At 42.1% G+C, this 12,585-nt stretch overlaps 1 protein-coding gene and 1 pseudogene across 1 annotated transcript in view; one reads left to right on the top strand and one right to left on the bottom strand.

Annotated features, from left to right (window-relative positions):
• Window positions 1–12,585, top strand: part of NDFIP1 (Nedd4 family interacting protein 1) — a 55,613-nt gene that overhangs the window by 16,852 nt on the left and 26,176 nt on the right. The window lies entirely within an intron of this gene.
• Window positions 3,647–9,229, bottom strand: LOC106968215 (tubulin beta-4B chain-like; annotated as a pseudogene).

The following is a 12,585-nucleotide window of genomic DNA, read 5'->3' on the forward strand; positions in this document are numbered from 1 at the left end:
GTTTTTCCTTTTTCTTGTTTTTTAGAAACTCTGTATGTGTGCTGGTTATGAGTCTTTTGTCTGAAAAATACATCTTCTGCCACTCTGGGTTGTCTTCATTTTCTTAATCGTGTCTTTTGAGTGAATAAAAGTTAATATGAGAAGCAAATGTGGGTGAACTTCTTTATGTCTTTGGACACAAAAAAGCTAACGATAAAGGAAGAAATTGGTAGTCTGCTTTTGAAGAACAGCAGTAGGATCGATGTGTACCACTTCTATAGGAAATTGCTGATAAAAATATGCCATCCCCTGTGATGCCCCAAACACTAAGCTAATCATCGGTTAGAGAATATTGACATACACACAAAAAGGTAGAGCCCAGAAGAAACCAGTTGCTAGACCTAAAAAACTACTTCCTTTGGTATTTTATTTTAATATAATGGTATATAGGAATAGTGCTTCTGTCGGTAGATTTAATGAAAAAGTTTTTTCATCCTTGCTGACAGATCTTGGTCTTCATAGTTATACATAAAGCATCCTTAAACACATCTCATCAAATTAACTTTTTAACCTCCAAAGTTATTATTACAACTTAAACTAATAGTCTTCCTAGTAAATGGAAAAAATGGAAATGTTCTTTCAGGAGCATTAAGGGGACAATAATCAAAAATTGATGTGATCCTGGCATGTATTAGTGCTTGATAAAATTTTATTGAGTGAGATATTTAAATTTCTGACTCTCCATGAGGAAGGTTGTTGTGGGCTATGGCAGAAGAAAAGGTAATAGAACAGAAAGCTTGAATCACAATATATTTACGTTTGATTATACTCTAGGTTTTATGTCTACATTAATAGTGTTTGCATTTTATTTTTTATTTTTTTAAAGTTTATTTATTTAAGTAATGTCTACACCCAACATGGGGCTTGAACTCACGGTCCCGAGCCCAGGAGCCTCATGCTCTTGCTGACCGAGATGGTCAGGTGCCGTAATAGTGCTTACAGTTTCAGTACTCCTGTGTGGTTGAGCTGTTTTACAGAAAGTTATACAAATCAAACTAATTAAATATATTGTTAGATTTCGTGAGTTTGAGCCCCCTCTTGGGCTCTGCACTGACAACATGGAGCCTGCTTGGGAGTCTCTGTCTCTCTCTGCCCCTCCTGTGCTCATGATCCATCTCTCTCTCTCTCTGAAAAATAAATAAACATTTTTTTTAAAAAAGCCTACTTGAATAGATGTCAGTTGTATTCCATGTTCTGTTGGGACAACTTTTTTTTTTAAGGCATTGCTTAATGTACAGTTTTAAGTGGTGAATAATTAGGAGTTCATTTTTGCTTCCATGTTGGTGTTTTAGAGCTGTCACATGTCTTAAATACAACATACGGGTTTAGAAATAAAAGCATGAGCAGTATTCACCACTTTTGCATTGAAATTATGGACTAGATTTGATATAAATTATTTAAAAGTGAGTCTGGTCTAGCTACTATTTTTACGTTGATTATTCTGTACACAAAAGATGAATGGTTTCTATCATCCTGTCAAAAGCAAGGGGACTAAGCCAAGTGCTTACTGTCCATCTCAACTTATCTTTGCCAGGAATTTTAATTACTTTTCCAAGTAGGCCCTAGAGCTCTGAAGCCTGAGTTTTCTAAGGAAGTAAGAAATGGAGAAGAGGTAGGACTCAGGATGTTATTGAGGACACATTGTTAGTAAATAGTTTGGTTGCTACTTCTTAAAAGAGGCACAGAGACCTATTTGAAAATGTTGCATGGTTGTCCCTCCTTGTTTCCCCAGTCTTTATAAAATCATGAAGCATGGGGAGGGTGGGGCTTATCATTAACTTGGAAGGCTCTTGGCTACAGATTTTGTTGAAGGTAAGTGCCAGAAAGCACCAGGCACCATTTACTAGATGCTGTCTTGGTGATGCTATCAGTGGTGGAAATACTTGAGCATAAGACATGGATCCCAGAGGTTGGCAGGTTGATCACAATTTTCTAGTCCCACCCAAAAATCTCACAGTGCTACTATCATAGCCATAGTTGGCTAATTTAGTATCTCTGTGGATGAGGAGTGATTTCTTTTTTTTAAGTTTATTATTATTATTATTATTATTTTTTTGAGAGAGAGAGAGAGGGAGGGAGGGAGAGAGCTTGAGCAGGGGAGGGGCGGAGGGAGAGGGAGAGAGAGAATCCTAAGCAGGCTCTGTGCTGTCAGCATAGAGCCGAAAGTGGGGCAGAACTCAGTTCAAGAACCATGAGTCAGACACTTAACCAGCTGAGCCCCCCAGATGTCCTGAAGAGTGATTTCTCCTAGCACCTTGGCTTCTTAGGAAGGTTGAAGTTGGAGGTGAGTGGCTACTATCTTGCCTTCCTCTTATCTCTCTGGATGGTATTCCTTGTTACTTGCATATCAGGTGAAGAAAGAAGAAAGCACAAGTTGTTATATTCTAGTTCATAATATTTGCTCTCATTTCTAAGGACTAGCATAAATACAGAAAGTATTTTCTCTCCTTCCAGTCCAAATTTTATTCATCAGTTGTATTTATATATGTAATAGTGATCATCACAGAAATCTTTATTTTTTTAATGTTTATTTATTTTTAAATTTTCTAAATGTTTTTATTATTTTTGAGAGAGAGAGAGACAGAGACAGACAGACAGACAGACAGACAGAATCTGAAGCAGGCTCCAGGCTCTGAGCTGTCAGCACAGAGCCCAATGTGAGACTCGAATTCATGAACCACGAGATCAGGACTTGAGCTGAAGCCAGATGCTTAATGACTGAGCCACCCATGTGCCCTATTTATTTTTGAGAAACAGAGAGAGAGAGTGAGATCATGAACGGGGAAGGAGTAAAGAGAGAGGGGAGAAAGAATCTCAGCAGTCTCCACACTGTCAGCACAGAGCCTGATGTGGGGCTTGAACTCATGAACTGTGAGATTGTGACCTGAGCTGAAACCAAAATTTGTATGCTTAAATGACTGAGCCACCCACGCATCCCCATCACAAAAATCTTTAAGTGAAAAACTTTATGAACTGATGGCCTTTCTAAGGGGATTTACTGTGGTATTAGTTTTCTTTTCCTCTGTTATTGCATTGACTTTTTAAGGCATTATTCTGATTACTCTTCTTTTGCTTTGGTGAATTTTGACTTTTAATTGTGTTTTTATTATGGTATTAAGATTTGCATTTATTTTTTCCTTCTGACATGAGACATAGTATTGGGGATAATCTAATTCTGGTGGTTTATTTTTAAAATTATCTTTGGGGAAACTTTTGAAGTAGAAAAAAATAAATTAATGCTATCCATTCTCAGCTCTTAAAATAGGTTGTTAGCCAAACTGTTTTGGGTTTTTTTTTAAGATTTTATTTTTAAGTAATCTCTACACGCAATGTGGGGCTTGAACTCATGACCCTGAGGTCAAGAATTGCATCCTCTACTGACTGTGCCAGCCAGCCATCCCAAACCGATGTGATTTCTTGATCCTAATATTTTTCTTATCAGGAGGGGAGAACATTTAAGAATTTTTTTTTTTTTTACTACAATTAGTTTGTAATTTACTGTGTTACTTTTCTTTATTTTTGTCTGTTCGCAAGTACATGTTCCATGTTGAGATCTGAGGATACTGATGGGAACAGGACCATTCTCTCCCATTTATGAGCATAGACATTGATTTAGTAAGAGAATGATGATTTGGAGCAGTTAATTTTCAGCCCCCCCCCCCCCCACTATGAAAATGCTTTAATGGTGGTGTTTGTACAGCATATGAGATCACAGCAGGAAAAAGAGCAAGAGACATGGCTACACACAGAGATGTAGCTTTTAGAGAACTGGTTACGAGTGAATACAGAGTTCACACAGCGTCCATGTTTTATTGGGTATCAGCTCTGGGCCACCTCTTCCTCTGCCTCCTCTTCAAACTCACCTTCCTCCTTGACTGTGCTGTCCTGGTACTCAGACACCAGGTCACTCATGGTGCTCTCTGCTTGGTAAAGTCCATCTCATCCAAACCTTTACCTGTTTACCAGTGCGGGAAGGGCTTATGCCAGAACAAGGCTGTGAACTGCTCTGAGATACATATGAACAGCTCGTCAATGGATGTGCTATTGCTGATGAAGGTGGCAGACATTTTTAGCACCCCCCCCCCCACAGGGTGGGGTGGCACAGCTGATTTTATATTATTGGAGATCCCACTCCACAAAGTAGTTGCTGTTCTTGTTTTGGATGTTAAGTGTATGTTCATCCACCTTCCTTTATGGACATGTGGCCCTTCAACACTAGGGTCACAGTCAGGTAGTGGCTGTGGAGGAGGTCCCAGGTGGTCATCATGTTCTTGGCATCGAACGGCTGCCGAGTGAGGTCTGGCACCATCAGGGCCCAGTACCGTGGCTGCCTTGGATGGTCAGTGAGGCAAAGTCCCACTGCACTGAAGAAGTACCGGTGGGGGAAGGGCACCATGTTGACAGCCAGTGTGTGGAGTCAGCACTGAGCTGGCCAGGAAAGTGCAGGCAGGTGGTGACCCCCCCCCCCCCATGGTGGTTGACACCAGGTGGTTGAGGTCCCTGTAGGTGGGTGTGGTCAGTTTTAGGGTTCTGAAGCAGATGTCACAGAAGCAGAAGCAAGGCCTCGTTATCGGTGCAGTAAGTTTCATCTGTGTTTTCTACCAGCCGGGTGGACCCAGAGGGTGGCATTGTAGGGTTCTGCCATCTGTCCAACACCTTGACTGAGGGCACCACGCTGAATGTGTTCGTGATCCTTTCGGGACACTCCTCCCATATCTTGCTGATGAGGAGGGTACCCATCCCAGACCCGGTTCCCCCCTCCCCAACCCAGGGAGTGGGTCAGCTGGAAGCACTGCAGGCAATCACAGCTCTCAGCTCCTTCCTCACGACATCCAGCACCCAGTCGGCCAGCTCTGCACAGTGCATGTAGGGCCCTGGACCCAGTTGTTCTCAGCACCACTCTGACCTAAGATGGAGTTATCTGGCCTAAAGATTTGCCGGGAGGGCCTGGAGCACACGCAGTCCGTGGTACCGGGCTCCCAGGTCAGTGAGCGTAGTGTGGGGCACGTACTTGCCACCTTGGTAATACATGTAAATTTGCTCCAGCTGCAGGTCGAGGTGGCTGTGGTAAGTGCCGGTAAGGTCCGTGCCAGGCTCGTTGCTGATCACCTTCCAGAACTTGGTGCAGATGTGGTTGCTGCCCTGGCCTGTCTGCAAAGTGCAAGATCTCCCTCTTGGTGGGAGTATTGGTGGCAGTGTGGGCAGAAGGACCGGTGCAAGAACAGACCAGTGGGTGTGCAGAGTGCTCTTCAGTTTTGTTTCATTTTTTTAAAGAGTTTTTTTTTTAATGTTTATTTATTTTTGAGAGAGCACAAGCAGGCGAGGTACAGAGAGAGAGGGGGACATAGAATCCAAAGCCGGCTCTGTGCTGACAACAGAGCCCCATGTGGGGATCCAACTTACAAACTGTGAGATCACAACCGAAGCCAAAGTCATATGCCCAACCGACTGAGCCACCCAGGTGCCCCTTCAGTTTTGTTTTAAACAAAATTTACATTATATAAGTTTGCCTTTTCAAAATTAGAGAATACTTTATTTTGAGATGTAATTCACATACCACAAAATTCACCTTTTTAAAGTATACAGTTCATGGATGTTGACTATATTCACAAGGTTTGAAACCATTATCACTATCTAACTGCAGAACATTTTTATCACCCAAAAAGAAACCTGGCAGTTTCCGTTAGCAGTCACTTACTCCCCCTTCTTCCCTTCCCTAGCCCCTGGCAACTACTAATCTTTGTCTCTCTTGGATTTGCTGTTTCTGGACATTTTATATAAAGGGAATCATAAAATATGTGGTCTTTTGTGAGTGGTTTCTTTCACTTAGCATATTGTTTTCAAGATTCCTCTGCATTCTGGCATGTATCAATGATGAAATTATGAAGTGGGGTTTGTGAGCAAACGGCTAAGAAAGAATTCTTGAGACCTTTCTCTTTTTTTGGTGCAAAAAGGTGATTTTATTATAGTAGGGGGACAGGACCTGGGGGCAGAAAGAGCTGCCCTGGAATTGTGAGGAGTGAGTGATTATATATATTTTTAAGTTTGTGGAGGAAGATGGGTAGAGATAAAGTAGGTTTCTAAGGAATTTTGGAAGCAGGACTTTTAAGAACTTGAGGGGCTAGCTGCTATTAAGATAAAATTACTTTTAGGGGCTCCTGGGTGGCTCAGTTGGTAAGCGTCCGACTTCAGCTCAGGTCACGATCTCGCGGTCCGTGAGTTCGAACCCCGCATCGGGCTCTGGGCTGATGGCTCAGAGCCTGGAGCCTGCTTCCGATTCTGTGTCTCCCTCTCTGTCTGCCCCTTCCCCGTTCATGCTCTGTCTCTCTCTGTCTCAAAAATAAAAATAAACATTAAAAAAATAAAAAATAAAATTACTTTTAGTTTTTAATAAAAAACATTAAGGCACTAAGGGAGCCATGAGTTCCTTGAGGAAGGTCACGCTCTGCACGTTTCAGGTGTCTGTCAGTGGGCTGCAAGCTGTAAGGAGATTTAATTTAAGCTACATCTCTCTTGCTTTTGTTTCCCTCATCATCAGTACTTTTTTGGAAGGGGGATATACCCTGTTTTGTTTATCCGCTCATCAGTTGATGAGCATTTTGGCTATTGTAAGTAGTCCTGCCATGAATATTCATGTACAAGTTTTTCTGTGAAACTGTGCTCTTGGTTCTCTTGGGCATATACTTAGGAGTGGAATTGCTGGATCTTTTTATAACTCTGTTTAACCTTTTTTGGAGGAACTGCCAAACTTTTCCACAGTTGCACCGTTTTACATTCCTATTGGCAGTGTATGAGGGTTCCAATTTCTCTACGTACTCAACAACACTTGTTACTTTCCTTTTTTATTTTTTTATAGCCATACTAGTGGGTTAGAAGTAGTATCTCTTGGTATGATTTTGCATTTCTGTGATGACTAATGATGTTCAGCATCTTGTGTACACTGCTCATTTGTGTATCTTATTTGGAGAAATGTGTATTACAAGTCTTTGCCTGGGGCGCCTGGGTGGCTCAGTTCGTTAAGTGTCCTGTTCATCTCAGGTCATGATCTCATGGTTCAGGAGTTCAAGTCCTGCGTTGGCCTTTGCAGTAGTGGTACATAGCCTGCTTGGGATTCCCTCTCTCTCTCTCTCTCTCTCTCTCTCTCTCTCTCTCCCCCCCCCCCGCCCCTCCCTCACTCGCATGCACTTTCTGTCTCTCTCAAAATCAATAAATAAACTTAAAAATAAATTTTAAAGTCTTTGCCTATTTGTTTATTATTTTAAAGTAATCTCTACACCCAACATGAGACTCAAATTCATGACCCCAAGATCAAGAGTTGCATGTTCTACCAAGTGAGCCACCCAGGTGCCTCTGTGCTAGTTTTTAAATTGGATTTTTTTATTGGCAGGTTTCTCCTTATCAGAAGTATTTACCTTATTTTAAATGTCATCCCCTAATTACTAGCAATATAATAGGGAATTGTTCTTGAATATAAAGAGTTTGTTGATGTTAGAACAATAAAGTTTATAGTCAGTATACAATTAAAAATCTAAGACTATGTACAGTAGAAAATTCCTAGTCCTCACAAACTTTGGCTATTTATTTTTTTTTAAGTTTATTTATTTATTTTTGAGACAGAGAAAGAGAGAAAGAATGAGAGAAAGAACCAATAGGGGAGGGGCAGAAAGAGTGGGGGACAGAGCCTCTGAAGCTGGCTCTGTGCTGACAGCAGACAGCCCAACACAGGGCCTGAACCCACGAACCTCGAGATCATGACCTGAGCCGAAGTTGGGCACTCAACCGACTGAGGAACCCAGGCACCCCACAAACTTTGGCTATTTCTGAATAACAGAGTAAAATGCATACTCAGTTGTTTACCTAAAGAAATGTGCTTATTTATTTTCTGTTAATTATACTGTCTCATCTGGTAGGATTTAGAGTATGCAGAAGTAGTGGGCTGGTAATGAGAGGTTTAAAAATTGCATTATAAGGTAAAAGATCTAGGATTTAGCTCTAAAATTAGAAATAGTAAGTAACATTTAAAGCTAGGATTTAGGCATTGATCCAGGGTTTTCTGAGACTTACTGTTAATAACTAAAAAAGGGATTTAAAACATAAAGGAATTTTCATGCTGTTTAAATAGGACCCAACTAAGAGAAAAAAAATGAGTGGTGCGAATACTTGTAACATTATGGGTTTCTTGGCTAGTTCAGCATTATTTTCCACATGCTTGTTGTGTTTGTGTGAATTATGAGGTATATTTTGGTACATTTTGTCATGTTTAAGGCTTTTTGGGTCTTTTGTAGGGTTTTTTGTTTTTCCATCCATAGTAAATAGAAACCAAGAATGACTTTTTAAAAAAGATTTTTTTTTAATGTTTATTTTTGAGAGAGAGAGAGAGAGAGAGACAGAGCATGAGTGGGAAATGGGCAGAGAGAGAGGGAGATACAGAATTCAAAGCAGGCTCCAGGCTCTGAGCTGTCAGCACAAAGCCCGATGTGGGTCCTGAACTCAGAAGTGTGAGATCATGACTTGATCTGAAGTCGGATGCTTAACCAACTGACCCACCAAGGCACCCCCCCCGAAGAATGATGTTTAAGTGCCTTTAGGTACTGCCATCCAGTACATTTGTGAATGTTGCCCCTTACTTAGGCCTAATCATAGCTCTGACTCTGCTGTTGCTTAAAAACAGCTCATTTCAGGTTGCTTGGGTGGCTCAGTCAGTTAAGCATCAGACTCTTGATTTCAGCTCAGGTCATGATCTCACTGTTCGTGAGATCAAGCCCCGTCTTGGGCTCCACTGCTTTGGATTCTCGCTCTCTCTCTCTGTCTACCCCCCCCCCCCCCCGCAATAAATAAATAACCCCAGCTCATTTTTCAATGGAAGACCATCTTTAGAACGACTCAGGGGGAGAGGAGTGATGAGGCCTTTTTGCTGGGGTGTGAACTCAATAAGAATTTAAACCTGCAGGGTGTAAGTGTCTTTAAAGTATCTTCTTTTCCCTACTCATTAGGAATATAAATTCCACTTCCAGGAAGTCTTCCTGTCTCTTAGGCCCCATAGGTCCCTATCATCTAACTCCCATGGTACCCTGGACTTCACTGCAACACTCACTTCACTGGAGTCCCTTTTATGCTGGGTTTCCTCACTAGAATGTGAGCTCGAGGAGGTCCTCATTGCATCTGCCTTGTTTCCCACTATATTCCTCATGTCTGGCACACAGTGGAACTCATCAAGTGAATAAATGAGTGCCCCAATCTGTGAACTGTTGGAACAACTTTACCCATTAAAATAAGAGAGGGGCACCTTAGTGGCTCAGTTAGTTAAGCGTCTGACTTCAACTCAGGTCATGATCTCACAGCTCATGAGTTCCAGCTGCGTGTCCAGCTGTGCTAACAGCTTGGCGCCTGGAGCCTCTTTTCAGATTCTGTGTCTCCTCCTCTCTCTGTCCCTCCCCTGCTAGCACTCTGTCTCTCTCTCTCTCTCAAAAATAAATAAACATTGGAACGCCTGGGTGGCTCAGTTGGTTGAGCATCCAAGTTTGGGTCAGGTCATGATCTCACAGTTTGTGGGTTTGAGCCCCACGTAGGGCTCTGTGCTGACAGCTCGGAGCCTGGAGCCTGCTTCAGATTCTGTGTTTGCCTGTCTCTCTGCCCCTTCCCCACTCGTGTGTGCTATCTGTCTGTCTCTCTCAAAAGTAAAAATAAACATTAAAAAAAAATTTTTTTTAAAACATTAATAAAAACACTTGTTAAATTCAAGTTTGCTTCTCTTAGAACTACAGCTGTGTATGATTTCTGTATGGGAGATTCCTTAAACTGTTGTTTAGGTAAAATACCATGTATTTCTTTCTCATAGCAACAGTATAGATAGGACACAGTGGAATGTAGTAAGGAGTCATCACAGCCTTTATGTTAGATGTGCTGTATTTCACTGGCTGAATCTGGAGGACAAAACATTATTAGCATCTATTTGTAGGTACATATTAAAAAAATAGAAAGTGATCAAGGCCAAGAGGTACCACAGCAAATTGTGATATGCAAAGTGGGAACGTAGAAGAGTTTTAGGGTCCTTTTAGGGACCCATGACAGAGTCTGCTTAGAGTATGCAGTGGAACATGGGTAATAAGGAAAGTGGGAGCCAGGGCACAATGGAGCGGATGAGGGGCGGTGGAAAGAGAAAGGCCACCGGATTTTCAGATGATTGGATTATTCCTCTCTCAGGGCTGGAGACCTGGGTGGTTTTAGGTAGTTTTGTACTAAACTCAATACTTTATATGGCATGCATAGGTAATTGTATAATTCTATTTGGAAAAAAAATGCCATTTAAATCTTATTTAGAGATAAGTGAAATTGATCAGAATTGTCAAGAAAAGAATCAGTCCCAACAGGTATTTATTATCTGTCATAGACACACAATCGGAGGATCCCCCTACCCACCACACGGAATAGCATAGTAGGGAGAGAGCCAAAGGTGCCACTGCTTTCCAAACCTGCGTGCCTGTCTGTATCCCCTACAACCAGGATTCTGTGACAGGTTGGGCTTAGGTTCCCACTGACCTTGTTCATAAAAGAGACTGGGCATCTTTCTAACACTAGGCCCAAAGTGACTATGACCCTTATTCTCTCAGAGGGTCTCAGGAGGGATCTCTGAAGATCCCTGAGCCTCAGGGATGTTGCAGGGATGGCTGTGCAGGAAAGATTCCCAGGGACAGAAAAGAGGAACGTTGAAAACACATTTTGGAACCAAGTAACCAACTTGATAGCCTTATAGATATGCCCCGCTACAGTTCTGGTGTGTATCCCAGCCCCGATTTGTTTGTTGGCAGAGCCACATTAATGGCCATAGATATCCCGCAAAGTGTAAAAACATATATACTTAGGGATTCTGTTGTTTACCAAGTTATTCTTCACACTGATGGTGGTCACTAAATACTTCTTGCAGGTGGTTACCTCTCTTTTTTTCCACCCAGTAGTATTTTATTTTAAACACATTTCTTGATGGAGCCTAAACTTAAGACCAGCACATAGAAAATAAGCCAGTGTTGGGAAGCCTAAACAGTGAGGTCCTGGGTTCATCCCAGAGTGTGGAGCCTCCATAGTCATAGTGGGTGTTTTTTGTCATTTTTGTTTTTGGTTGGAAATAGTATTAGTACATGATTCTAAAGTGATGAATTTTTTTAATTAAAAATATTTTCTAGTGTTTATTTTTGAGAGAGAGAGAGAGAGAGAGAGACAACCCTAATGGAGGAGGGGCAGAGAGAGACCGAAGAGACACAGAATCTGAGGCAGGCTCCATCCAGGCTCTGAGCTGTCAGCACAGAGCCCAATGCGGGGCTCAAACTCATGGACCGTGAGATCATGACCTGAGTTGAAGTTGGATGCCCAACCAACTGAGCCACCCAGGAGCCCCGAAAGTGGTGAATTTTAATGGAGCAAAAACTTTACTTGGAAATGTTTGTTTTTTTTTATCCTCACCAAAGAGAAAATGGGGGTTTCTGAGACCGTTGGAATTTCTTTGCTCTGTTATCTCTTCCCCTGGTGTGGGATGATCAAATTCCACATTTCCAGGTTGCTAGGAGACAGGCAGCCTATCTTGTAGATACTGGCACGTAAGATCTCTTTATTCTTTGGACTTCTGTATTTCTCAGAATTGTCATGCTTCTTTTCTAAACCCTAAATTATGCAGAGACAACATGATTATATGACCCAGCTCAGGAAATATAAAGCGGGTCAAAAATACCAAGCTAAGTTTAAATAAAGAACATTACTGGCTGCAGTATATTAAGGCATCATTCTTGCAAAGTCCATATTTGCCTCTCTTTGCTGCTGACTCTTTTGTGACATTTTCAGGGCACAAAAGTGGTTATGCGGGAGTAGGCTGAGAATACCCTATCTAGAGATTCATATAATGTTAAAAGTATTGCAAGTGGGGGCACCTGTGTGGCTTAGTGGGTTGAGCCTCTGACTTCGGCTCAGATCATGATTTTGCAGTTCATGAGTTTGAGCCCCGTGTCGGGCTTGCTGCTGTCAGCGTGGAGCCTGGTTTGGATCTTCTGTCGTCCCCCTCTCCCTCTGCCCTTTCCCCACTTGTGTGCATGATTTCTCTCTCTCTCTCTCAAAAACATAAATCATTAAAAAAAAAAAAGTATTGCAAGTGAACCTTGGCCCCAGGAACTCAATTTATGTGTTCTTAAAAAATAGTGTCTCAGTGTCATTTTTTTTTTTAATTTGTGTGTGAGAGAGAGAGCTTGAGCAGGGGAGGAGCAGAAGGAGAGGGAGAGAGAATTCCAGGGGTGCCTGGGTGGCTCAGACTGACTTTGGCTCAGGTCATGATCTCAAGATTAATGGGTTCCAGTCCCACATCAGGCTCTGCACTGACATCATGGAGCCTGCTTCAGATTCTCTGTCTTTCTCTCTCTCTCTCTCTCTCTCTCTCTCTCACTCTCTGCTCCTTCCCTGGTCTCTCTCTCTCTCAAGTAAATAAGCTTAACAAAAAAGTGAGAGAGGGAGAGAGAGAGAATCCCAAGCAGGCTCTGTGCTGTCACCAGGGAGCCTGATGCAGGA

The sequence above is a fragment of the Acinonyx jubatus genome, chromosome A1 (genome assembly GCF_027475565.1).
Source record: "Acinonyx jubatus isolate Ajub_Pintada_27869175 chromosome A1, VMU_Ajub_asm_v1.0, whole genome shotgun sequence".
Lineage (NCBI taxonomy): Eukaryota > Metazoa > Chordata > Mammalia > Carnivora > Felidae > Acinonyx > Acinonyx jubatus.